This window comes from Alosa pseudoharengus, unplaced genomic scaffold (genome assembly GCF_046254945.1).
Source record: "Alosa pseudoharengus isolate Yale_2024_CS ecotype anadromous, Long Island Sound unplaced genomic scaffold, YU_APseudo_1.1 YU_APseudo_1.1_scf_24, whole genome shotgun sequence".
NCBI lineage: Eukaryota > Metazoa > Chordata > Actinopteri > Clupeiformes > Clupeidae > Alosa > Alosa pseudoharengus.
This window is the reverse complement of record NW_027468689.1, coordinates 25,543,068-25,569,003: the sequence shown is the minus strand read 5'-3', so window position 1 is coordinate 25,569,003 and position 25,936 is coordinate 25,543,068. Positions and strand designations below refer to the sequence as shown.

General features: G+C 39.1%; 2 long non-coding RNA genes across 2 annotated transcripts; one reads left to right on the top strand and one right to left on the bottom strand.

Moving 5' to 3' along the window:
- The first annotated feature begins 6,551 nt into the window (after positions 1-6,551).
- On the top strand, positions 6,552-14,492 carry LOC143142024 (uncharacterized). Its single transcript, XR_012990858.1, has 5 exons — positions 6,552-6,913; positions 8,059-8,139; positions 8,459-8,491; positions 10,629-10,902; positions 12,910-14,492. It is a non-coding gene; the product is annotated as an uncharacterized LOC143142024 (long non-coding RNA).
- Positions 14,493-16,002: 1,510 nt separating this feature from the next.
- On the bottom strand, positions 16,003-25,553 carry LOC143142594 (uncharacterized). The gene is made up of 5 exons (XR_012990951.1): positions 25,193-25,553; positions 23,939-24,019; positions 23,595-23,627; positions 21,239-21,515; positions 16,003-18,895 (listed from the first exon to the last, which is right to left on the bottom strand). It is a non-coding gene; the product is annotated as an uncharacterized LOC143142594 (long non-coding RNA).
- Between the last annotated feature and the right edge of the window lie 383 nt (positions 25,554-25,936).

Genomic DNA, 25,936 nt, shown 5'->3' with positions numbered 1-25,936 from the left:
GATGAGGCAGGAGTGGACTTCTTTGTCACAGCAAACTCGCTACACAGCGGCTGAGAGTTGCGAAATGCCATGTGCGCTCAGATAAAACAAATTCCAAGGCGCACCGTGCACACAAACCCGGGGCATCCTCCCAAAACAAATACAAATAAAAAAAGTGTCAGAAAAGTTCACAACATGCACCAATTCAAGCAGGTCCCTGGCACTGCACAAAGAAGGGATTCATTATGTCTTATTAGTATGAGAAACCCAATGCATCCCTCAACTGTCCCATTTGATAGTTAAGCAATATGGTATGAGTGCGAGTGGGGTCGTTAAAGCACACAAGATCTCCGTCTTACATAGATCTCCGTTTCTCGAGGTCACCGAGTACTGCTGGTACAAAAAAAAAAAACGAATACAGCGCTACACTCTGGGGGCTACATGTCCGTGAGCTCCCATTTACATGCCCACAGAGTGTAGCATTGTAGCTGCCTGGCTGCATTAGCTGCTGGCTGTAGCAACTCGAGCTAGGTAAAACTAATTGATTTCGGGTTTTTTCGTACCGACAGTACTCTGTGACCTTGATAAGTGGAGATCTATCTGAAAACAAGCCGGATTTCTCCTTCAAGGGATAGCCTATACCAGTGGTCCCCAAACTTTTTCTTCCGAGGGCCAGCTCACTATGCCTGGCTCTAAGAGACCTCAGTTGAATATTCCATTACATTTAATCTATAGGCTATTGCAATTTAATACCATTGTTATCTGTGTTTATATTGCCATCATGCCATATCAGTGTAAAATGTAGCTCAAATGAAATAATAATAATAAAACTCAAAACTATAAGCAGGGAGTCCCAAAAGTATATTTTGAACTCTGAACTTTGCATAGGCTACACAGCTCAAGTTGTGTACAAGCAATATCCTACAAATAATTTAAAGTTCTCAAACTATGAGTTTTATGAACTGGTGGCAGAAACATCTGAAATGACCACCATTCTAACTTTCACTCACCTGATGAGAACTTTGTGAACTCTGTATGAACATTTGAACGAGTGAATAAAAAATATAAACTAGATGTACTGCATAGCGGTACAAAATATGACCGCCGCTCAGTCCTGCACATCCATTCCGCGAAAATAAATCATATTAATTAATTTGTCTCCATCTTCTACTCCATCCCCCACTCTTGAAACTTTTGTGTATGCTTGTTTGGAATGTGTGTTTGCACACATTCCGCACACAAAGTAGCCTACTGGCGCTGCAAAGGTGAATAGATTTGTTTCTGGGCCAAAAAATCTGTAGCATTGTTATAAAACCTTTAAAATCTCTAAACAATCACAAGTAGGGCAGTTCATCACAGTCCATCCATTGCAACTGGACTGATGAAAGGTACACCTGTAGGCTACATTGTATTTGGGAAAAGCAGAAGGTAGCAGCATAATGTATGTATTTATTTATTATTAAACAAAACAATCCCTGTCAGTTCCATGCAGTTTTCAACAGCTATCAAGAAGAGAGGTCATGTCATGGATTTTTGTGAATGTTTCTTCTTCTACATATGCATAAGTTTAGTCATCTAGTTCAAATGATATTCAGGGGGTCGTTTCTAGAAAGCATCGTTTGCTAACTTGCATCGCAACCTTGGTAGTACGCTCCATCGTTCTTGGATTTGGTGTTTCTAGAAAGGGTAGTTCGAACTCTCAATCGCAAGGACGCAAAGTTTGGTCGTTTGAACTACTGCCCCTAGGCAGTCGCACTTGTGTCGTTCCTTGGTAGTTCCTGTTGGTGTCCGGAGCGCCTAACCAAAAATCACAACCGCCTAACCAAAATTTGCGAAGTGGATGTTTATCTCGTGACTCAATGATTGATCTATCCTGTAGCTTAATTTTGATTAAGACACTGACTCCCCTACTTGGCTCATTCTTGCTATTTATGTTAATTCAAGTATTGTCTTGCTTTTAGTATTATAATCTTCACAGTCCCTTACATCAGCAGTGATAAATAGTGTAGTGGCTAAAGCAGATTACTTATTATCCCAACGTTGTAGGTTCGATTTTCTTATGATGTGAGATTGTCCTCTTGCTTCTCGCTACCTGCAGGTGAACTAGTGTGACATTCAATTGATTTTGACTGATGTATTATAGGCCTACCTATGGTCTCTCGATGTAGAGTAACTATATACATAAATATGGTAAAAACCTATTGTTGTGTCTCGTAGGCCTACTCTTAGTCAGAGATGAAAAGAAGACATAGGACGCGAACTCCGGCCGAGCGCTCAGTGCACTGACGCGCTGCCGTTAAGCCACGAGACAGTTGATATGCTATGGGATACCCAGACATTTGTCCAGGCTATATATTTTTTCCAACATAGATATTCAACACAAATAATGACTCATATTGGTCTGCTTAAATTAACTGTTTTATATGCTTGCAATAGGTTTAGGTTTTGGCTGATGGCAATGACAATGCCAGTATTAATCACTCGGTTTAGATTAGAAAAGTGTCGACATAGGCCGTGACAGAACATTTCTAGGGGGTGGGGTATTATACGTTGCCACTGTTTCCACCAATGATATGTATCGCTGCATCATCAACAACGTTGTTGGAACTACGGTGTTCGAACGTCGGAGGTAGTGAATTGCGACACAGGTACGATGCTTTCTGGAAACAGGTGTAACAGTGTCGTTGTTTGGTCGCAAGTTGCGTCGTACCATGGTGGTTGAGCAACGTCGTTGCTAACTTTTCTAGAAACGACCCCCAGCTTTATTGTCAATGCACAAATTAAATACCAGTAGTCTAAAACAAAATGCCGTTTTACCCAGTGGTGCAAATAACTGACATGTCCAAAAGGGCCTTCATGAAATGCGTTGCGAGACTGCTCATACACATTTTAACAGGCAAAGTTGAATAGCTACTGTCCATTATTGTTTGTGCAAATAATATGCTGATTCATGTTCCCTTGCATTTTGCAACTATGAGGTCCATGGTTAAGCTCAATCTTTTGACGCAATCTTTTGATTTTCACCCAGCCTAGTCCATGGTAGGCGCCCGATAGAAATACTGTTTAATTTTGCGATTGAGATATCCACGCACTGGCGCCCACCCCCCCCCCCCCCCCCCCCCGCGACGTGTTCGCCCCCCGGTTTTAGAGCTATTCTAAATGCAAAAATGCATAGAGGGAGTTATGACAAAAGACTGTTAACAAACTATAAGCTATATAAGGTAGGCCCTATGCTAGTCCTATTACACAACACAAATTGTCACTAGGCTATGCTGGCGACCCAAATAAAATCTCCTTTGGAACCAATGGCTTACACCTTACAGCAGGGGTCTCAAACACCCGGCCCGCGGTCCAAATCCGGCCCGCGTCCGGCCCAATTCCGGCCCGCGACGTATGTCAAAATAATAATGTAATCCGGCCCTTGAGACTTTTTAATTGTGACAAACAACGATACTGATTAAAATAGACGATAGTTCCAAGTACGGTGACAAATCTCATTTGTACTCTGCTCCACTATGTGCTAGACATCCAGAGCTTCATTCAAACCCAAAATCGCTGCGCAAAGTTTTCAGGAAATACTTGTATTACACGCGAGAAACACAAAGACGTGCATTTGTAATGACGCGGAAGCGATGCAGGCCATAGTGTTGCATAAATTGAAGCAGAAATTAAGCAGAAATAGGCCTATACCAAATGTTGAAAAACGTTTACGTGTGATAAAGTCTTAGGTAGGCTATGTTATTCACCTATTCTAAATCTGAAGGAGAATATCCTTTTGGAGATTATGATCGATCGTCTATTGAATGGAGGTGCATCTGCGTGTATACGACGGTGTCCACTAAGCATACCATGCTTATTTCGACCCTCTGCCCAACATAGCTTGGAGGTTGCAGTGGTAATCGTGATGATAGTGTCCGTAATGGACGTGGTACAGACAGCAGGGCTAGTAGAAATAGGGCTCTAAACTACAAAGTCACCTGCAATATGATGCGAACTTCTGGGTCAGATTACCCGCGATAGGAACTGATTTAACCAGAATACTTTATGGTAGGCCTTGTGGTTTAGAAACCATATACATCTTAGGTGTTGGTATACATCTTAGGTGTTTTCCTGTTAATTTGTTACGTGGGTAATATGAAAAAAGTAAAGTAAACCTGCTCAAATATGTTCATCCAGTATTTATTGAAAGGTGCATAATTTGAGGTGCTTGCCATCCAGTGGCAAATTAGATGGGTAAATTTACCCCCTTCATAAACTTTTTGTTTTACTCAAAGATTTTTACATTTACAGTAGGACTTTATCTCTGACCACTTTCAAGCCATGGCCTTTTGACATTTTGATATAAAAATCCAAAGGTGTTGCTTTCTTAACCCTGACGCAGTTTGCCAGGTTTAAAAAAGTTATGAGAGGAAAATATTTTTATTTGGTGTGAAACACACACATACCTGTTTTTATGCTTTTCATTTATTTTATAATTTGTATTAATATTTATTTTATCATTATTTTATTTATAAGCTAAGGTTGCTAGCACAGGTGTCTAAAACTAGATAAAAACACTTGCACTTGCTGTTTGCAGTTTTGTGTGGTATTTGAAAAAAAGAACATTGCATTTTCAGAAATAGCCGGCCCTCCAATCAGATGACGTTGGCAGAATTGGCCCCCAGATCATTTGAGTTTGAGACCCCTGCCTTACAGTATCAAGCTGCCACCTCTTGGCGAAAAGTTAATAGTTTTGCATATCAGTAGTAATACATTTCAGGTAGCTGTGTGAATCATGGAAAGGGCGAATGAAGTGGACACTTCTAAATGGAACCCAACCCACTGTACAGTAGCTCAAGGTCTGTGGCTAAAGCAGCCATAAGCGTTATCATTGTTTGGATACTTCACACACACGTGTTTTTTAATCGCATAGACTACAACTACCAAGCTGGAATCAAAGCACATCGACTCCCCTCTCACACCCTAAACACGCACTTCGAGCAAACAAAAAGCGCCTCAGTCTCACGGAATAGCCATAGGCAAAACTGTATCTGACCGGTGTAACGTTGGTACTAAATCATCCATCGCCATGTTGCCAACTATTTAAAATGGAAAGTAGCTAAAGCCAGCTCCAAAAGTCGCTAAATGTCGCTAGATGACGTCACATACTAATTTGCATATCAATTACGTCACCATGTCGTGTGCCCCCCCCCAAAAAAAAAAAAAAAAAAAACGGTGATGGCCCTTTAACTCCCTTTTACACCTGTTTGCTTTTGTCCTACTCAAATAGTCAACTTTAAATATATTTCATTTACTATACTTGTATATTAATTGAGACACTTTACACTTCTGTACACTATCTCGTCATAGTCTACACCAGAATGAGCATCAAGTGGCTGAAAAGTCCAACCTATTCCCAACTGCTCCATCTGCTTTGCACTGCTTGAAGTCTGATTATAACTTCACCATAGGCTACACACAATTTAACCTTACTGGCTATATTTTGGATATATTTAGGCTTAATGTCACTAGGACAGACCAACAGATTTTTCCCCCCTCAGCTGACAGTCTGTCCTGCATTGACAACATTGAGGCTACATAGCCTAAACGAATGCTATATTTTCCTAACCTGTATGTTCGATTTTGAACTGCTTGTGAATGTTGTAGCCTAGGCTACTTTCTTTTGTTCAGTGTGGTTGTTGTCCTTGTTTCCCTGTCATCATGTCATTGCTCTCGTCTCGTTGATTGATTCTGGTTGTAATCTCACCCGAAGTTGCGGCCATAGAGTTGCGGCACCTTCCAATAGTTGTCTAAGCTGTTAGATCTATAGAATATCTACTTCCGTGTAATAGGCCAGTCATTACGTTTATAATCATGGGGCAACGCTTCGGGCGAACTCGATGTAATTCACAAATGAAACAGGCATGAGACTTTCACACAGCACGAACTCACTGCTCACACAGAAGAGTAAAAATGGACGTTACATGCCATCACATCAGAGTCTCCAAAAGTCTCCAAGAACGCCAGAAAAAGTAGCTAGATTTGTCGCTAGTCGCTTTTTACAAAAAAAGTCGCTTGGGGGGTCTGAAATCTCGCTAAATATGGCGACAAAGTCGCTAAGTTGGCAACACTGTCCATCGCAAAGAATGATTTTTGTAGCACGTGCAACAAATATGTGTAGGTACAGCCCTGCCCTGAATACATCTCAACGTGCGCTCTAAAACATCTGGTTTAAATGGAGATGTAGATCATCACGGATGCGTTAATAAATCTACATTGCGCGAGTTGACACAAATTATTCACTTTGACGAATTTATGTAGTTTCAGTTACTTTACTTTGAGCCATGCTCTTCCTTACTTGAATCACCTTTGAAAATAGAGGATTTAAGTAGCCTATATGGGTGTTTGGGAATGAACGTTGACTCAGATGCTTTTTGAGACCTTGAGCAGAAATGTCCCAGCCCGTTGTTTAGGATGCATCATAGACAGGTTATCTTTCAGGTAGCCTATATATTTTCCATTTAAAAACCATCACGTAGCGAACGTGTTGTGGCTAACTCACTTAGCTCCTGTTAGTAGCCTAGGTTCAACCCAGTCTCACGTCTGAACGTGTCACTGTCACGTTAATTAATCTATTGGGACGTGTTGTGTAACACGTTTCCTTGTTAAAAAACGTGTTGAGCAAAACGTAATTATCGTGTTACTATCACGTTGTATTTCGCTTTCAACGAGCCAACAGAACTACGTCATCTGTCAAAAAAGCCTGACCTCACAAAATGGGGAGAATGTTATTTGATGCTTTTGACGTGCAGTTTCACACTCTTAAGCCTGTTTTGAGTTGTGGATTAGAAGGAGCCACCTTCTGGCTAGCAGTTTGAGAAGCCTGAACCCCAGAATCCAGAAACAATAACCGAGCAGGGACGGAGAAAAAAGAAGAATCCAAATGGGAAATGAGGTGAGCCTTGCTACTGCCGCTAGCATGATTATTTTGCTAGCAATTGAGCAAAACATTTTAAAGTTGATTTAACATGAAATAGTAGCCTATGCATGGGCAATACTGTGAATTCAGAGTAGGCTTGCACAACTTATAATTTAGCTAACGTGCATGATGTAATGTTACATTAATCTGTAAAACAGCTGTTGTCTGTAAATTAGCGTAATATTGTTAGTGTGGGCTACAGCTAACAGCTGGGCCTATCAGCCAGGCATGTATAATCGATAATCATGATGAACGTGAATAGATTTCGTTGGGAAAACGCGCATTGTTATAGGCCACATATCAGGTATAAAACAATTGTATTCTGATACAGCAGTTCTCCAGATGTTAGATATTCACTTATATTATAATATAATATTGTATTTCTTTAACCTGATTAAGAGAGGGGTTTAATTCAATAGAGAATTGCAATGTGTGTAGTATTATATTAAATAATAATATAGATATTAGATTAGGCTAGATTTAGATTAGATTCAACTTTATTGTAATTTAAAAGAGTAGGCTACAGGTACAGAGCCAATGAAATGCAGTTGACATCCAACCAGAAGTGTAGTTAGATAAATAGGCAAGTTTTCCAGATGACATGTGTACAGAGACAGAAATAGCCTATACAGTGAATATGGAATGTGTGTCTAGCCTATAACAAAACAAATTGATAGTAATACATACAGTAATAATGATAATAGCAGTAATTACAGTAGGCCACTCGCACTGTTGTTGGTGACGTGTCTGTTTCCTATTGTTCCATGCCACTCTCCTACTGTCTCCTTTACTGTCCTGCGCCACTCGCCTACTATATTTTGCCTCTTGCCTACTGTCCAGCACCATTCGTCTACCGTCTCCTATGCTGACCCACGCCACTCACCTACTGTTTCCTAACTGTCCCATGCCACAAACTGTAACATTAAGCTGACACAATCTTGCTGCACGGTTACTTATCTGCATGCAATCACTATTGCCAGCTGTTATGAGTAAACATTATATTGGGACACCAATATATTTCTGATTCATGGGCAGTGTATTTGCTACTGAAGAAAAGGAGAACACATAGTAATTGTTCTTGGATGGGTATTTAGAGTAAGGTTTCTATTGATTTTTTTCAGATAAGGCCTCTTCATTTTCAACTGTGAAGGATCTACATGGACTTGGTCTGGATAGCCTTTCCTGTTTTGATGAGCCAGTCGGTATGTATTAGACATTCTTTAGGATAAAAGGATAAAAGGAGCCATATGTTATCAAAAATTCTACACCCATATGTAGAAAAGCTTTGTTGCTGTTTGTTATTGTTGTTGTTGAAAACTACGTTGAATGCAAAGAGATACATATGTCCCTTGAGAGGAGAGGGATGAGTGTGGATGGTTGAATTGTCCAACAGGCATAAAAATCTGATTGTGTATGATTGTGTTTGTGTCTGTATATGATTTTTTTGTACTTGTTGCATTTTAAGCATGCTTATATACTTTACGCCATGGTGGTCTAAATTGTCTTTATTGCCACTTGCAGGGTCTAGAGGAAAAACCCTATATGAGCCCCAGGGTGAGTAGTGTATAATTACTTTATCCCAAGCTTGATTTTCGTAGAAAGGTGTTCAAACCAAAGTCAAACCAAAATCTTCTAAAATAATAGATAGATAGATAGATAGATAGATAGATTTATTATTTGTCCTTTCGGAAAATTGTTCTGCGCCATACAGTAGACAGTTAGACAAGACTGAATACAAGACGGAATATAGACCAGAATTTCCCTCACCCCAACCGCCCCCACCCTACCACACCCCCACACATACACAACATCTGGGGCCGTATTCACAAAGAATTTTAAGGCTAAAAGTAGCTCCTAAGTGGCGAATTTAGGAGCAACTCCTAAAAATAATGGGCGTGTCACTCCTAACTTTAGGACTCCTAATTTTTTTCACTAAAAGTAATTCACAAAGCATTTTAGACCTAAAAGTAGCACCTAAGTCTGGGACAGCTTAAAAGTAGTCGAGAGGACTCCTAACTCACTAAGACCTATTCACAAACAGCTTTTTGTGGCATTTCACGTTGCGATGTTTTGAAATGCGTCGCCTATGCGGCAACAGGAGCTTCCAATCGCGAGGGAACAATTTTGCATTCATAAAAGGGATGCAATAACGCCACCAACAACAACCAAAACTACTCATTGTTAACATGTAAATTAAATGTAACGTTTCATTGTGAATCAAATTAAAATGGTCTCTTCTTTGCAAACGTAGGCATATGTGACATTCAATAATGTTGCAAAAGATACTGCATCAGTCCGTATGTTTCATTAGGCTACTACTGTAGGCTATTTGTTTTGCCTTACTCTTTATTCATTTAGGCTAGGCCTTTTTATTCAATTATTCATCATCTTCCGTCCTTCGAGCTACTTGTGTAGCGCACGCATTCTCAGACCTGTCACCTGTCACTCATCATCGTAAGGGAGGTGTTTGGAATCATTCCCGCGTTACAATCATCAGCCAATCAAGGTGGTCACTTCAGTCAAGCTCGTGCATGAGTAATGACGTCATCCATAGCAACGAAGACTCACTCTTAGTTTAGGAGTTGCCATTTTTCCTTACTAAGAGTAGGTCTGAAAGGCTTTGTGAATAACTTTTAAGAGAAAACTCCTAGCTAAAATCTTTTAGTGCGATTTAGGAGTACTCCTAGTGGTAAGATAAAAGGCTTTGTGAATACGGCCCCAGGACAGAAGACATAGACTCCACTACACATGTATAGAATGATAAAGTGCAGTTGTGCATACTGTGATAGTCCAGCTGGAAAAAAAGTGCATGGTCCTGCAGGTAACGTCTTGTTCAACAATGTAATGCTAGTTGGAATGAATTACCTACTGGCTCAATTTGTTTGGAAAGAAGGTAGCCTGAACTTCCCTGATGGCAACACCTCATATGCCTGGTGTATGGGATGTGACATATCTCTATTAATTGCATGACCTTTCTTCAACACCCTTCTTTCACAGGTCGTAGCAATACTGTCTAGTTTTTTCCCCTCAACATTGCTGGCCATGTTAACTATCTTGTTTTTTTTTGTCACTGACAAAGAGAAATACCAGGTAACACAACAAAAAAGTAGCATGCTCTCCACGTTATGGTTAAATTATCGGAATGAGTGCGATGGTGATGCAATCCTGCTTTTCAATTAGTTGAGATGGTGTTTGACATTAAATTATAAGCAGGTCAGTTTCACATAATAAGCTATTTGTTTCTTTGGGTCTGGGTAATTCATGTGACAAAAAATTCTGTTATAGGCTTCTACCGTTTTTCTGAAAAACAAAGCAGTACAACAACATTTCTATCTCCAAAATAATGCATTGTACGCATGTGTGTACTACGTAGTGCATGCAGCTTTTAATGTCCAAAGTAGCCTATACTGATTTTCCTGCATAAGAACTACAAATACTCCTCCAAAACTACAGTCTTGACACTTGAAGTTGTGGAGTAATATTTTAGTAGCCTATTCTATAATAGAATAAATACCCACATCAGTTTTACCCTTGTCTCACCTGTATACAACATATGTCTATGAATTGCAGTAGTGATCAAATGAAAAAGGAAAGAAAGGTGTCCTGATGTGTTGTTTAGGGATGGTCCTGCAATGTTTTCTCGACATATTTTTATGTCTTTTTTTTCTCCCCTCTACTTATGTTTTCACAGATCCTTGCTCCTATCCTGATGTATGGGTTGCACTTCATTATATGACTCTAACAGAACACTCACAGAAAGGAGAGTGGTGTCAAACTACAAGACAGCCAGCATGTAAGCAAGGCCTTGTTTGTCCTTGTTTGGCTACTCATTTGTCTACTTCCTGAAGAGGCTGAAGCATGATGGCCTTGACACCTCAGTCCTTGCTTCCATTAACAGCTGTGTTATGGAGTGCATCCTCACATCATGGTCTACTGCAGCGGTGGATACAGAGGACAATTGGCAGGTATTTTACGTCACTTTTACATTACTTTTACTGTGATTTTGCTAGATATGGTTGTCGCTGTGCTGAATATAGGCCCATATTGTAGATCGAGAAACCGACTGTACAACTGATACATCTTGGGCTATACTATTAAGGGACAGCTGAATTGACCACCTAAACCATATATTTTCTGAAAGCAAATAGCCTCTAGAAGTCAATTAATATACATTAAGACATGTCCCACCTTCCTACTGACTTTGGTGCATCATAAGGCGTACATAGGCCCATATTGTAGATCGAGAAACGCATTGTACAGCGGATACATCTTGGGCTATACCATTAAAGGACAGCTGAATTGACCACCTAAACCATATATTTTCTGAAAGCCTATAGCCTCTAGATGTCAATTAATATACATTAAGACATGCTCCACCTTCTTACTGACTTTGGTGCATCATAAGGCGTACATAGGCCTATATTGTAGATCGAGAAACCGACTGTACAACTGATACATCTTGGGCTATACTATTAAGGGACAGCTGAATTGACCACCTAAACCATATATTTTCTGAAAGCCTATAGCCTCTAGATGTCTATTAATATACATTAAGACATGTCCCACCTTCCTACTGACTTTGGTGCATCATAAGGTGTACATAGGCCCATATTGTAGATCGAGAAACTGACTGTACAACTGATACATCTTGGGCTATACTATTAAGGGACAGCTGAATTGACCACCTAAACCATATATTTTCTGAAAGCCTATAGCCTCTAGATGTCAATTAATATACATTAAGACATGTCCCACCTTCCTACTGACTTTGACATATAATAAGGTGTACATAGGCCCATATTGTAGATCGAGAAACGCATTGTACAGCGGATACATCTTGGGCTATACTATTAAGGGACAGCTGAATTGACCACCTAAACCATATATTTTCTGAAAGCCTATAGCCTCTAGATGTCAATTAATATACATTAAGACATGTCCCACCTTCCTACTGACTTTGACATATCATAAGGTGTACATAGGCCCATATTGTAGATCGAGAAACGCATTGTACAGCTGATACATCTTGGGCTGTACTATTAAGGGACAGCTTAGTTGACCACCTAAAGCATATATTTTCTGAAAGCCTATAGCCTCTAGATGTCAATTAATATATATTAAGACATGTCCCACCTTCCTACTGACTTTGACATATCATAAGGTGTACATAGGCCCATATTGTAGATCGAGAAACGCATTATACAGCGGATACATCTCGGGCTATACTATTAAGGGACAGCTGAATTGACCACCTTAATCATATATTTTCTGAAAGCCTATAGCCTCTAGATGTCAATTAATATACATTAAGACATGTCCCACCTTCCTACTGACTTTGGTGCATCATAAGGCGTTTGCAGGAAGGTGGACCATGTGCTAATGTATTATGTTAACTCACATGTATAAGTGACAAGCTTTAAGAAAATATATGGTTTGCATGGCTGAAACTGCTTTGCCTTTATGTTGGAGCTCAAAACCTATCATATGCCCCATTCATTTGCCAATATACAAAATAGTGCCATGTATTCATTTATGTCCTCCAACGTTTGCAGGAAGGTGGGCCATGTGCTAGTGTATTAAGGGACAGCTGAATTGACCACCTAAACCACATATTTTGTGAAAACCCATAGCCTCTAGATGTCAATTAATATTAATTAAGACATTTCCCACCTTCCTACTTACTCTGGCATATCATAAAGCATACATAGGCCCATATTGTAGATTGAGAAACAAATTGTTCAGTTAATACAATTTGGCGTACACTATTAAGGGACAGCTGATTCAACCACCTAAACCATACTAGGACTTGGTCCACCCTCTTTAAATACTTTTGCGCACTATATTAAAGGCATAGACCTGCATTTTATAAGTGGACTTTATAGTCATCAGTATGTTTGAACATGTCAAGAGAAACACTGAGATTGTAGTTTCTTTCTTTGTACACTTGTTTTATCTCTATTTCTAATTTCCAGGTTGTCAGCTGTTATCAGGCTCATCACCAAAGCAGAAAGACATGCCAGGAAGGAGCAAGGCACAGGCCAGGAAGGAGCAAGGCAAAGCCCGGGGATTTTTCTGCAGTTGTTGCTGCCCGTTATAGAAGGACTGCTCCTGAGAATAGATGGGTGTCTACATCGTTTTGCAAAATGGGTCTTCTACACATGATGTTTGTCAAGCACTGCTCATTGACTGGACAGGTGTCCTCTGTATTGTGACCATTGGTCATAGGCGCCACATGACTGTCTCAAAGTCCTCTACATCATTCCGGTGACGGGACTTCTGGCCTAGTCTGACAGGATGGGTCTTGTGTTACTGTAACCAGACGGCTCAACAATGCATCATTCTCGTCCATGCCCTCATCGCCTCAAGACTGGAGTACTGCAACAGCATTCTCTATGGTCTTGAAAAATATTATTGTCTTTATTATTATTATTATTATTATTATTATTTACAGGTCTCTCTGCACCCGAACCAGCAGGTTCAGAGGAAGCTTCTTTTCTGTGGCTGTCACCCGACTGGACTGTAGCTCTGTATCCCGGTGACAACCAATCAACTAAGCCCCCAAATACCCTATTCCACCCATAGTGTTATTTATTTACAAATGCACATACTGTAATTACAATTATACATAACCATATTCTACTTCTCTTCATGCTATCCATCCTGAACATACACTTCTTACTACTCTTATAATGTTACTGTTTCTGCACTACAATGGTACTGTTACCACACTGCACATATCTGTCTATATGGTTCATACTGAATATCCATATTTATTCTGTTTTTCTCATATGTTCTGTTAATACACTGCCCATATTTATATCTAATTTATATTACTCTAAACCACTTTCTGTAAACCAACTGCATATTACTGTCTACACGACACTATACAGTATTTCTTGTCCTGCCTATGCACCATCTGTCTATACTTTGTATATCACATTGCACTTTTGCTTTGTACAGGGTTCCCACGGGTCATAGAATTTCTGGAATATCATGGAATTTTAGAAAGTCTATTCCAGACATGGAAAGTCAGGGAATTTTTATCATTTTGGGGGCAAGGTCATGGAATATCAGGGAATTTTGTCGTAGTGGTTTATGATGTACTAGCCAAAATGCATATTTCCACACAGTATTGGTGTATATCTGGTTATTAGCTTTACAGCTTGCTTGAGTAGCCCAACTGCCAATGCCTATTTATTCATCTCTCGCTCTAAAAAAGTAAAAGACTCTTGATGCGGGTGCTCTGAAATCATTGGTCGGTATATTGTAAGTCATGGAAATTCAGGTGTTTTGTCAGGGAAAAGTCATAGAATTTTACATTTGACTTAGAGTGGGAACTCTGTACTTTTACTCTGCACAATGACAATAAAGGTGAATCTGATCAAATGTAAATTATTATTTAGTGCCTGTAGTGCTGCTTTGTATTAGCATACCTTTGCTGTTTGTTTTATGTGTATTGGACAACCCCCTGTTTAAAGCAATCACAAACTTACAGATTTTGATTGATCTTGATACACAGATGTGTGTTGTGCTGAAATAAACCCAATTTCACTTATCTTAGGTGCTGTGAGACTTTTGATGCACAAGAAATCTTAAGAAATGGCCGTTCAGAGAGCATTGTTTTGACAGATGTTGACCAACAAAGTTCTTAAATCATACACAAATCATTAAAACATCCATATTTTGATTGAATATGATGCACAGAAGTGTGTTGTGCTGAAATAAACCCAATTTCACTTATCTTAGGTGCGGTGGGAATTTTGATGCACAAGAAATCTTTAGAAATGGCCGTTCAGAGAGCATTTTTTGACAGATGTTGACCAACAAAAGTTATTAAATCATACACAAACCATTAAAACATCCATATTTTGATTGAATATGATGCACAGAAGTGTGTTGTGCTGAAATAAACCCAATTTCACTTATCTTAGGTGCGGTGGGAATTTTGATGCACAAGAAATCTTTAGAAATGGCCGTTCAGAGAGCATTTTTTGACAGATGTTGACCAACAAAAGTTATTAAATCATACACAAACCATTAAAACATCCATATTTTGATTGAATATGATACACAGAGGTGTGCTGTGCTGAAATAAACCCAATTTCACTTATCTTAGGTGCTGTGGGACTTTTGATGCACAAGAAATCTTAAGAAATGGCTGTTCAGAGAGCATTGTTTTGACCAACAAAAGTTCTTAAATCATACACAAACCATTAAAACATCCATATTTTGATTGAATATGATACACAGAGGTGTGCTGTGCTGAAATAAACCCAATTTAACTTATCTTAGGTGCTGTGGGAATTTTGATGCACAAGAAATCTTCAGAAATGGCCGTTCAGAGAGCATTTTTTGACAGATGTTGACCAACAAAAGTTCTTAAATCATACACAAACCATTAAAACATCCATATTTTTATTGAATATGATACACAGAGGTGTGCTGTGCTGAAATAAACCCAATTTCACTTATCTTAGGTGTTGTGGGACTTTTGATGCACAAGAAATCTTCAGAAATAACTGTTTAGAGAGCATATTTGACAGATATTGACCAACAAAAGTTCTTAAATCATAAACAAACCATTAAAACATCCATATTTTGATTGAATATGATACACAGAGGTGTGCTGCGCTAAAATAACCCCAATTTCACTGATCTTACCTGCCATGGCAAGTTTGATGCACCGGGCATACTCAGAAACTACAATTGAGACACCCATATGGCCAGACAGGCCTAGGTAAGTGTCACACCCATTATTTCATGAAATGTCAACATGTGGCACATATTTTGATACAGGGAATGATAACAAACGTGTTTGTCAAATTTGAGACCTCTAGCTGCTTGTATGTTGTCAGGAGGCGGAGCCAAAGATTGGAAAATGTAGATTTCTAGGGGGCGCTATAGAGTCTATGAATGTGTGAGGTGTGATTTTACATATCTCGTATATTTTATGTCATAGATAGATGTCACCTGCCAAATGTAGTCTGTTTATGAGGTATGCAAGTTAGAAATGCTAACCCTAGGTTTAAAAGGCCATAATTTTCATAGGTCAGACAGGCCTTGATAGGATTACACCAGTTAATTCAAGATAGTACCAACATGTGGCACATATTTTGATACAGGTAATGATAACAAACTTGTTTGTCAAATTTGAGACCTCCAGCTGCTTGTATGTTGTCAGGAGGCGGAGCCAAAGATTGGAAAATGTAGATTTCTAGGGGGCGCTATAGAGTCTATGAATGTGTGAGGTGTGATTTTACATATCTCGTATATTTTATGTCATAGATAGATGTCACATGCCAAATTTAGTCTGTTTATGAGGTATGCAAGTTAGAAATGCTAACCCTAGGTTTAGATGGCCATAATTTGCATAGGTCAGACAGGCCTAGATAGGATTACACCAGTTAATTCAAGATAGTACCAACATATGGCACATATTTTGATATACGGGATGATAACAAACTAGTTTGTCAAATTTAGGACATCTAATGACTTGTGTGTTGCCAGGAGGCGGAGCCAAATATAGGAAATATTGGATTTCTAGGGGGTGCTATAGAGTCTGTGAATATGTGAGATGCGATTTAACTACACACTCAAATATAGCTGCTTGTGTGTTGTCAGGAGGCGGAGCCAAAGATTGAAAAAAAAAAGGATTTGTAGGGGGTGCTACAGAGTCTGAATATGTGAGGGTTGAGTCCATTTCACTATATTTTGTGTCATCCAAGGATGTTACATGTCAAATTTAATCAGTCATATTCTAGTTAGAAATGCGAAACCAATGTGTACATGTCCATAAATTGCAAAGGTCAGACAGGTCAGATAAACTTACACCAGTAATTTTCAACTAATAACATGTAGCACAAATTGATATAAAGGGCATAGAAATTGGCAACTGGTTTGCCGTATTTGAGACCAGTAGCTGAGTTTGTATTGCTGTAGCTTCCTGGATGTGTGAGGTCATTTCACTTTGAGGTTTCTGAATGTGTGAGGTAATTTCACTCCGATCCCATATTTACTAACCCTAGGTTAATAGGTCATAGGTTAGACAGGCCTTTGTAGGGTCACACCAATTACTTCACAACATTAGCACATATAATGCATGGGATGAAAACAGACTTATCTGAGGTTAATTTAAGCCTTGACCTTGCTGATGAAAACCAGAGTGCAGTCAATCAGTGGTCCAAACATATAGAACCAGTACAAGTGAAAGACAATTCAAGTAATTATTTACATGGAGAGTCCTTTACTATCAAAGATGCTTTAATGTACATTGATACATGAAGGGGATATTGAAGTACTCCCTAAGTCCCAAAGAAGGATGACAATACAATAGTATTATAGTCAATTAACATTATTCAATAAAGAATATGGTTACAATTTCAATCATGATTTAAGGAAATTGACTTTCAAAAACTATTGTAATCAGTTAGCGTTTTTAAAGTGATTATGGATTTTTATAGTCTAAGAGCAAAAATAGTAGTACTGCTTAAGCCTATATGATGCACCAAAGTAAATAGGAATGTTGGACATGTCTTAATTCATATTAATTGACATCTACAGACTATAGGCTTTAAGGAAATATATGGTTTAGATGGTCAATTCAGCTGTCCCTTAATAGTGTAGGCCAAAATGTATTAGCTGAACAAAATTCTTCTAAGTTACCCTAGCAACAACCTAGCAACCAACATAAGAACCATAGCAACAACCTAGCAACCATATTAATTACCCTACCAACAACCTCACAACTACCACCACAATGTCAACCGAGCAACCACCATTGCAACCAACATGATTAACCTTGCAACCAGCATAGCAACCACTTTATTTGGAATAGCAACCACCATATCTACTCTAGCAACATCCTAGCAACCACCTGTACAATGCCAACCTAGCAACCACTTTGATAGTCAACCAACATGACTAACCTCGCAACCATCTCAATTACCCTAGCAACCAGCCTAGCAATCACTTAATTTAGTATAGGCACCACCATATCTACTCTAGCAACACCCTAGCAACCTTCTCAGTTACTCTATCACCAACCTAGCAACCAACATGATTGCCCTATAAACCTGCATAGCAACCACCATATATCCCGTAGCAACACCATAGCAACCTTCTCAGTTACCCTAGCAATAGCTTAGCAACCACTACCATAGCAACCCCTATGTTTCACAAAATACCTTTAGAAAGCATCCAGGGTTTCCCGCAGAAAATTGGTTAGTCAAAGTGGTATGGTGGGGTGGGGTGTTCTTGTTTGTGCGATACAATAAAGACTCCACCATACAAACTATACCACACTATACACATTTTTACAAATACGAACAGTGAATTAATGTGTGCAACTTTAACAAACATTATACAAACTATACAACAATGAAGTGGAAAATAATGCAAAAGAAAGAAAAACAACATTTTCAAAATGTGCAAACATAATCACAGTCACTGCTTATGGCAGAGCTGACAGCATCGCTACAGCCATACTCCTTGGTTTAAAAAAACACAATTCAAGGGCCCTTTGATAATTGCACTTTTTAACAAGTGCGGACCATTTATGCTTTCATGCAGGCTATCAGACTGTTGCCCTGCAGCCTGTTCTGCAAGTCTATCTTGATCTATACATGGAGAGTGAATGAAGTTTAGATTATTTTAGACTTTTGTGTAAGATGTGTAAGATTTACACAAACAATGATAAATAAAGCGATGACACCACCCGCTGCAGACCATAGGATGTGAGAATGCGCTCCACAACACAGCTGTAAATGGAAGCAAGGACTGAGGTGTCAAGGCCAGCATGCTTCAGCCCCTTCAGGAAGTGGACAAACAAGGCCTTGTTTACATGCTCGCTGTCTTGTTGTTTGAAGAAAGACACTGCTTTAACAGCTCCTTTGTGTAGGTGTCCTGTTGGAGTCATATAATGAAATGGAATGCATACATCAGGATATCAGGAGCGAGGATCTGTGAAAACATAAGTAGTAGAGAGAAATTTAAGATATGTTTAGAACATTTTGAGCTCCAACACAAAGGCAAAGCAGTTTCAGCCATGCAAACCATATATTTTCTTAAAGCCTGTCACTTGTACATGTGAGTTAACAGACTAGTACATGGCCCACCTTCCTGCAAACTTTGGAGGACATAAATGTATACATGACACTATTTTGTATTGTCAAAGTCAGTAGAAAGGTGGGACATGTCTTAATGTATATTAATTGACATCTAGAGGCTATAGGCTTTCAGAAAATACAGTATATGGTTTAGGTGGTCAATTCAGCTGTCCCTTAATATTATAGCCCTAGATGTTTCAACTGTAAAATGCGTTTCTCGATCTACATTATGGGCCTATGTACGCCTTATGATGCACCAAAGTCAGTAGGAAGGTGGGGCATGTCTTAATGTATATTAATTGACATCTAGAGGCTATAGGCTTTCAGAAAATATATGGTTTAGGTGGTCATTTCAGCTGTCCCTTAATAGTATAGCCCAAGATGTATCAGCTGTACAATGCGTTTCTCGATCTACAATATGGGCCTATGTACGCCTTATGATGCACCAAAGTCAGTAGGAAGGTGGGACATGTCTTAATGTATATTAATTGACATCTAGAGGCTATTTGCGTTCAGAAAATATGTGGTTTAGGTGGTCAATTCAGCTGTTCCTTAACAGTATAGCCCAAGATGTATCAGCTGTACAATGCGTTTCTCGATCTACAATATGGGCCTATGTACGCCTTATGATGCACCAAAGTCAGTAGGAAGGTGGGACATGTCTTAATGTATATTAATTGACATCTAGAGGCTATTTGCTTTCAGAAAATATATGGTTTAGGTGGTCAATTCAGCTGTCCCTTAATAGTATAGCCTAAGATGGATCAGCTGTACAATGCGTTTCTCGATCTACAATATGGGCCTATGTACACCTTATGATGCACCAAAGTCAGTAGGAAGGTGGGGCATGTCTTAATGTATATTAATTGACATCTAGAGGCTATAGGCTTTCAGAAAATATATGGTTTAGGTGGTCAATTCAGCTGTCCCTTAATAGTATAGCCCAAGATGTATCAGCTGTACAATGCGTTTCTCGATCTACAATATGGGCCTATGTACGCCTTATGATGCACCAAAGTCAGTAGGAAGGTGGGACATGTCTTAATGTATATTAATTGACATCTAGAGGCTATTTGCTTTCAGAAAATATATGGTTTAGGTGGTCAATTCAGCTGTTCCTTAACAGTATAGCCCAAGATGTATCAGCTGTACAATGCGTTTCTCGATCTACAATATGGGCCTATGTATGCCTTATGATGCACCAAAGTCAGTAGGAAGTTGGGGCATGTCTTAATGTATATTAATTGACATCTAGAGGCTATAGGCTTTCAGAAAATATATGATTTAGGTGGTCAATTCAGCTGTCCCTTAATAGTATAGCCCAAGATGTATCCGCTGTACAATGCGTTTCTCGATCTACAATATGGGCCTATGTACGCCTTATGATGCACCAAAGTCAGTAGGAAGGTGGGACATGTCTTAATGTATATTAATTGACATCTAGAGGCTATTTGCTTTCAGAAAATATATGGTTTAGGTGGTCAATTCAGCTGTCCCTTAATAGTATAGCCTAAGATGGATCAGCTGTACAATGCGTTTCTCGATCTACAATATGGGCCTATGTACACCTTATGATGCACCAAAGTCAGTAGGAAGGTGGGGCATGTCTTAATGTATATTAATTGACATCTAGAGGCTATAGGCTTTCAGAAAATATATGGTTTAGGTGGTCAATTCAGCTGTCCCTTAATAGTATAGCCCAAGATGTATCAGCTGTACAATGCGTTTCTCGATCTACAATATGGGCCTATGTACGCCTTATGATGCACCAAAGTCAGTAGGAAGGTGGGACATGTCTTAATGTATATTAATTGACATCTAGAGGCTATTTGCTTTCAGAAAATATATGGTTTAGGTGGTCAATTCAGCTGTCCCTTAACAGTATAGCCCAAGATGTATCAGCTGTACAATGCGTTTCTCGATCTACAATATTGGCCTATGTACGCCTTATGATGCACCAAAGTCAGTAGGAAGTTTGGGCATGTCTTAATGTATATTAATTGACATCTAGAGGCTATAGGCTTTCAGAAAATATATGATTTAGGTGGTCAATTCAGCTGTCCCTTAATAGTATAGCCCAAGATGTATCAGCTGTACAATGCGTTTCTCGATCTACAATATGGGCCTATATTTAGCACAGCGACAACCATATCTAGCAAAATCACAGTAAAAGTAATGTAAAAGTGATGTAAAATACCTGCCAATTGTCCTCTGTATCCACCGCTGCAGTAGACCATGATGTGAGGATGCACTCCATAACACAGCTGTTAATGGAAGCAAGGACTGAGGTGTCAAGGCCAGCATGCTTCAGCCTCTTCAGGAAGTAGACAAATGAGTAGCCAAACAAGGACAATCAAGGCCTTGCTTACATGCTGGCTGTCTTGTAGTTTGACACCACTCTCCTTTCTGTGAGTGTTCTGTTGGAGTCATATAATGAAGTGCAATCCATACATCAGGATATCAGGAGCAAGGATCTGTGAAAACATAAGTAGAGGGGAGAAAAAAAGACATAAAGATATGTCGAGAAAACATTGCAGGACCATCCCTAAACAACACATCAGGACACCTTTCTTTCCTTTTTCATTTGATCACTACTGCAATTCATAGACATATGCTATGTATACAGGTGAGACAAGGGTAATACCGATGTGGGTATTTATGCAATTATAGAATAGGCTACTAAAATATAACTCCACAACTTCAAGTGTCAAGACTGTAGTATTTGTAGTTCTTATGCAGGAAAATCAGTATAGGCTACTTTGGACATTAAAAGCTGCATGCACTACGTAGTACACACATGCGTACAATGCATTATTTTGGAGATAGAAATGTTGTACTGCTTTGTTTTTCTGAAAAACGGTAGTAGCCTATAACAGAATTTTTTGTCACATGAATTACCCAGACCCAAAGAAACAAATAGCTTATTACGTGAAACTGACCTGCTTATAATTTAATGTCAAAGACCATCTCAACTAATTGAAAAGCAGGATTGTATCACCATCACACTCATTCTGATAATTTAACCATAACGTGTCGTGAACAATGATTTATTTGGCTAATTATCACGTATTTGTCCACGTCTTTTACCATTATAAGACATTGAATTGTACTAAGAAATTGCTCATTTCAATTACCCAGACCCAAAGAAACAAATAGCTTATTACATGAAACTGACCTCATTATAATTTAATGTCAAACACCATGTCAACTAATTGAAAAGCAGGATTGTATCACCATCGCATTCATTTCGATAAGACATTGACTAAGAAATTGCACTAATTTCGCGTGATTCTAGTTGTTTTACAGCATAAAGGAGTTTTAGTCAGGATAACTATCTCTATATTTTGTTCGAAACAACAAAAAACAACAACATTATTATTATTATTTACTAAATTTACGTAGTTTAACTTACCTTACCCCACACGGCCAGCTCTACGATGCGTTTCCACTTTCTTGTGGTGGCGTGTGTCACATGACAGCAACCAGCCTATCACACTGGGGCTCTTATACGGGGCTCTTCGGCGTTTTTCGAGCGTTTTCATACCTCATAAAATCTGCAGATGACACAGCAATAGTGGGGTTAATACAGAATAGCGAGGAGACCAACTACAGGGCCTGGGTGGATCAATTCGCGAAATGGTGTAGGTCCAGCTGTCTTCTTCTAAATATACAGAAAACAAAGCAAATAATAATAGACTACAGTACAGAACTGGGAGCCAGCCCCCCCAGTGTATGGTTAAAAATGGTGAGGATGTTGTGATTGTAGTCGAGTACAAGTACTTAGGCACAATAATAGATAATAAGTTGCAATGGGACAGTAATACCAACACCATCTATAAAAAGGGGCTGCAGAGGCTGCATTTTATGTGCAAACTAAGACAATTTAGAGTGGATAGAGATATGTTACTTTTCTATCATTCATTTGTGGAGAGCATGCTATTTTTTTGTTGTGTTACCTGGTATTTCTCTTTGTCAGTGACCAAAAAGAAAACAAACTGAGCAAGATAGTTAACATGGCCAGCAAGGTTGAGGGGCAAAAACTAGACAGTATTGCTACGACCTGTGAAAGAAGGGTGTTGATGAAAGGTCATGCAATTAATAGAGATATGTCACATCCCATACACCAGGTTCAGGCTACCTTCTTTCCAAACAAATTGAGCCAGTTGGTAATTCATTCCAACTAGCATTATATTGATGAACAAGACGTTACCTGCAGGACCATGCACTTTCTTTCCAGCTGGACTATCACAGTATGCACAACTGCACTTTATCATTCTATACATGTGTAGTGGGGTCTGTGCCTTCTGCCCTGATGTTGAGTATGTGTGGGGGTGTGGTAGGGTGGGGGCGGTTGCGGTGAGGGAAATTCTGGTCTATATTCCGTCTTGTATTCAGTCTTGTCTAACTGTCTACTGTATGGCGCAGAACAATTTTCTGAAAGGACAAATAATAAATCTATCTATCTATTATTTTAGAAGATTTTGGTTTGATTTTGGTTTGAACACCTTTCTACGAAAATCAAGCTTGGGATAAAATAATTATACACTACTCACCCTGGGGCTCATATAGGGTTTTTCCTCTAGACCCTGCAAGTGGCAATAAAGACAATTTAGACCACCATGGCGTAAAGTATATAAGCATACTTAAAATGGAACAAGTACAAAAAATCATATACAGACATAAACACAATCATACACAATCATAAATTTTTCGCCTGTTGGACAATTCAACCATCCACACTCATCCCTCTCCTCCCAAGGGACATATGTATCTCTTTGCATTCAACGTAGTTTTCAACAACAACAATAACAAACAGCAACAAAGCTTTTCTACATATGGGTGTAGAATTTTTGATAACATATGGCTCCTTTTATCCTAAAGAATGTCTAATACATACCGACTGGCTCATCAAAACAGGAAAGGCTATCCAGACCAAGTCCATGTAGATCCTTCACAGTTGAAAATGAAGAGGCCTTATCTGAAAAAGATCAATAGAAACCTTACTCTAAATACCCATCCAAGAACAATTACTATGTGTTCTCCTTTTCTTCAGTAGCAAATACACTGCCCATGAATCAGAAATATATTGGTGTCCCAATATAATGTTTACTCATAACAGCTGGCAATAGTGATTGCATGCAGATAAGTAACCGTGCAGCAAGATTGTGTCAGCTTAATGTTACAGTTTGTGGCATGGGACAGTTATGAAACAGTAGGTGAGTGGCGTGGGTCAGCATAGGAGACGGTAGACGAATGGTGCTGGACAGTAGGCAAGAGGCAAAATATAGTAGGCGAGTGGCGCAGGACAGTAAAGGAGACAGTAGGAGAGTGGCATGGAACAATAGGAAACAGACACGTCACCAACAACAGTGCGAGTGGCCTACTGTAATTACTGCTATTATCATTATTATGTATTATTATCAATTTGTTTTGTTATAGGCTAGACACACATTCCATATTCACTGTATAGGCTATTTCTGTCACTGTACACGTCATCTGGAAAACTTGCCTATGTATTTAACTGTTGTACATAATTAATCTTGATCGTCTACATAACTGCTTCTTTGCACTTCTGGTTGGATGTCAACTGCATTTCATTGGCTCTGTACTTGTAGCCTACTCTTTTAAATTACAATAAAGTTGAATCTAATCTAAATCTAGCTTAATCTAATCTCTAATATTATGGGCCACACACATTGCAATTCTACATTGAATTAAACCCCTCTCTTAATCAGGTTAAAGAAATACAATATTATATTATAAGTGAATATCTAACATCCGGAGAACTGCTGTATCAAAATACAATTGTTTTATACCTGATATGTGGCCTAAAACAATGCCCGTTTCGCAACGAAATCTATTCACGTTCATCATGATTATCGATTATACATGCCTGGCTGATAGGCTACCTCCCAGCTGTTAGCTGTAGCCCACACTAACAATATTACGCTAATTTACACAGACAACAGCTGTTTTACAGATTAATGTAACATTACATCATGCACGTTAGCTAAATTATAAGTTGTGCAAGCCTACTCTGAATTCACAGTATTGCCCATGCATAGGCTACTATTTCATGTTAAATCAACTTTAAAATGTTTTGCTCAATTGCTAGCAAAATAATCATGCTAGCGGCAGTAGCAAGGCTCACCTCATTTCCCATTTGGATTCTTCTTTTTTCTCCGTCCCTGCTCGGTTATTGTTTCTGGATTCTGGGGTTCAGGCTTCTCAAACTGCTAGCCAGAAGGTGGCTCCTTCTAATCCACAACTCAAAACAGGCTTAAGAGTGTGAAACTGCACGTCAAAAGCATCAAATAACATTCTCCCCATTTTGTGAGGTCAGGCTTTTTTGACAGATGACGTGGTTCTGTTGGCTCGTTGAAAGCGAAATACAACGTGATAGTAACACGATAATTACGTTTTGCTCAACACGTTTTTTAACAAGGAAACGTGTTACACAACACGTCCCAATAGATTAATTAACGTGACAGTGACACGTTCAGACGTGAGACTGGGTTGCCTAGGTTATGGTCATAAGCAAATGAGATGACAGTCGAAAGATACAATTAGTGCTGTTATCGATTTGCTTGGTAGCCTATAAACGCATTTATGGTTTTCTACAAATACATCAATAATCAAATTGGCCTCCATCACTCAACCATGCTAACGGTAACATTATTTTACCTACGTTCTGCTATTGATTGGATTAACGTAGCCTACCTGCAGTAAAAAACAAGCATGTCCGATAAACATTCTCAGATTTATTTTGGCTTCAAGAGGAAATGGGAATTACATGTCATGCAGAAATCATCCTACCCTTAGACGTTCTCTGTGGTAAACTACTGTAGCCTACAGTCTTGTCCTTGTAGGAAGCGTAGTGTCTTTCCAACCCACT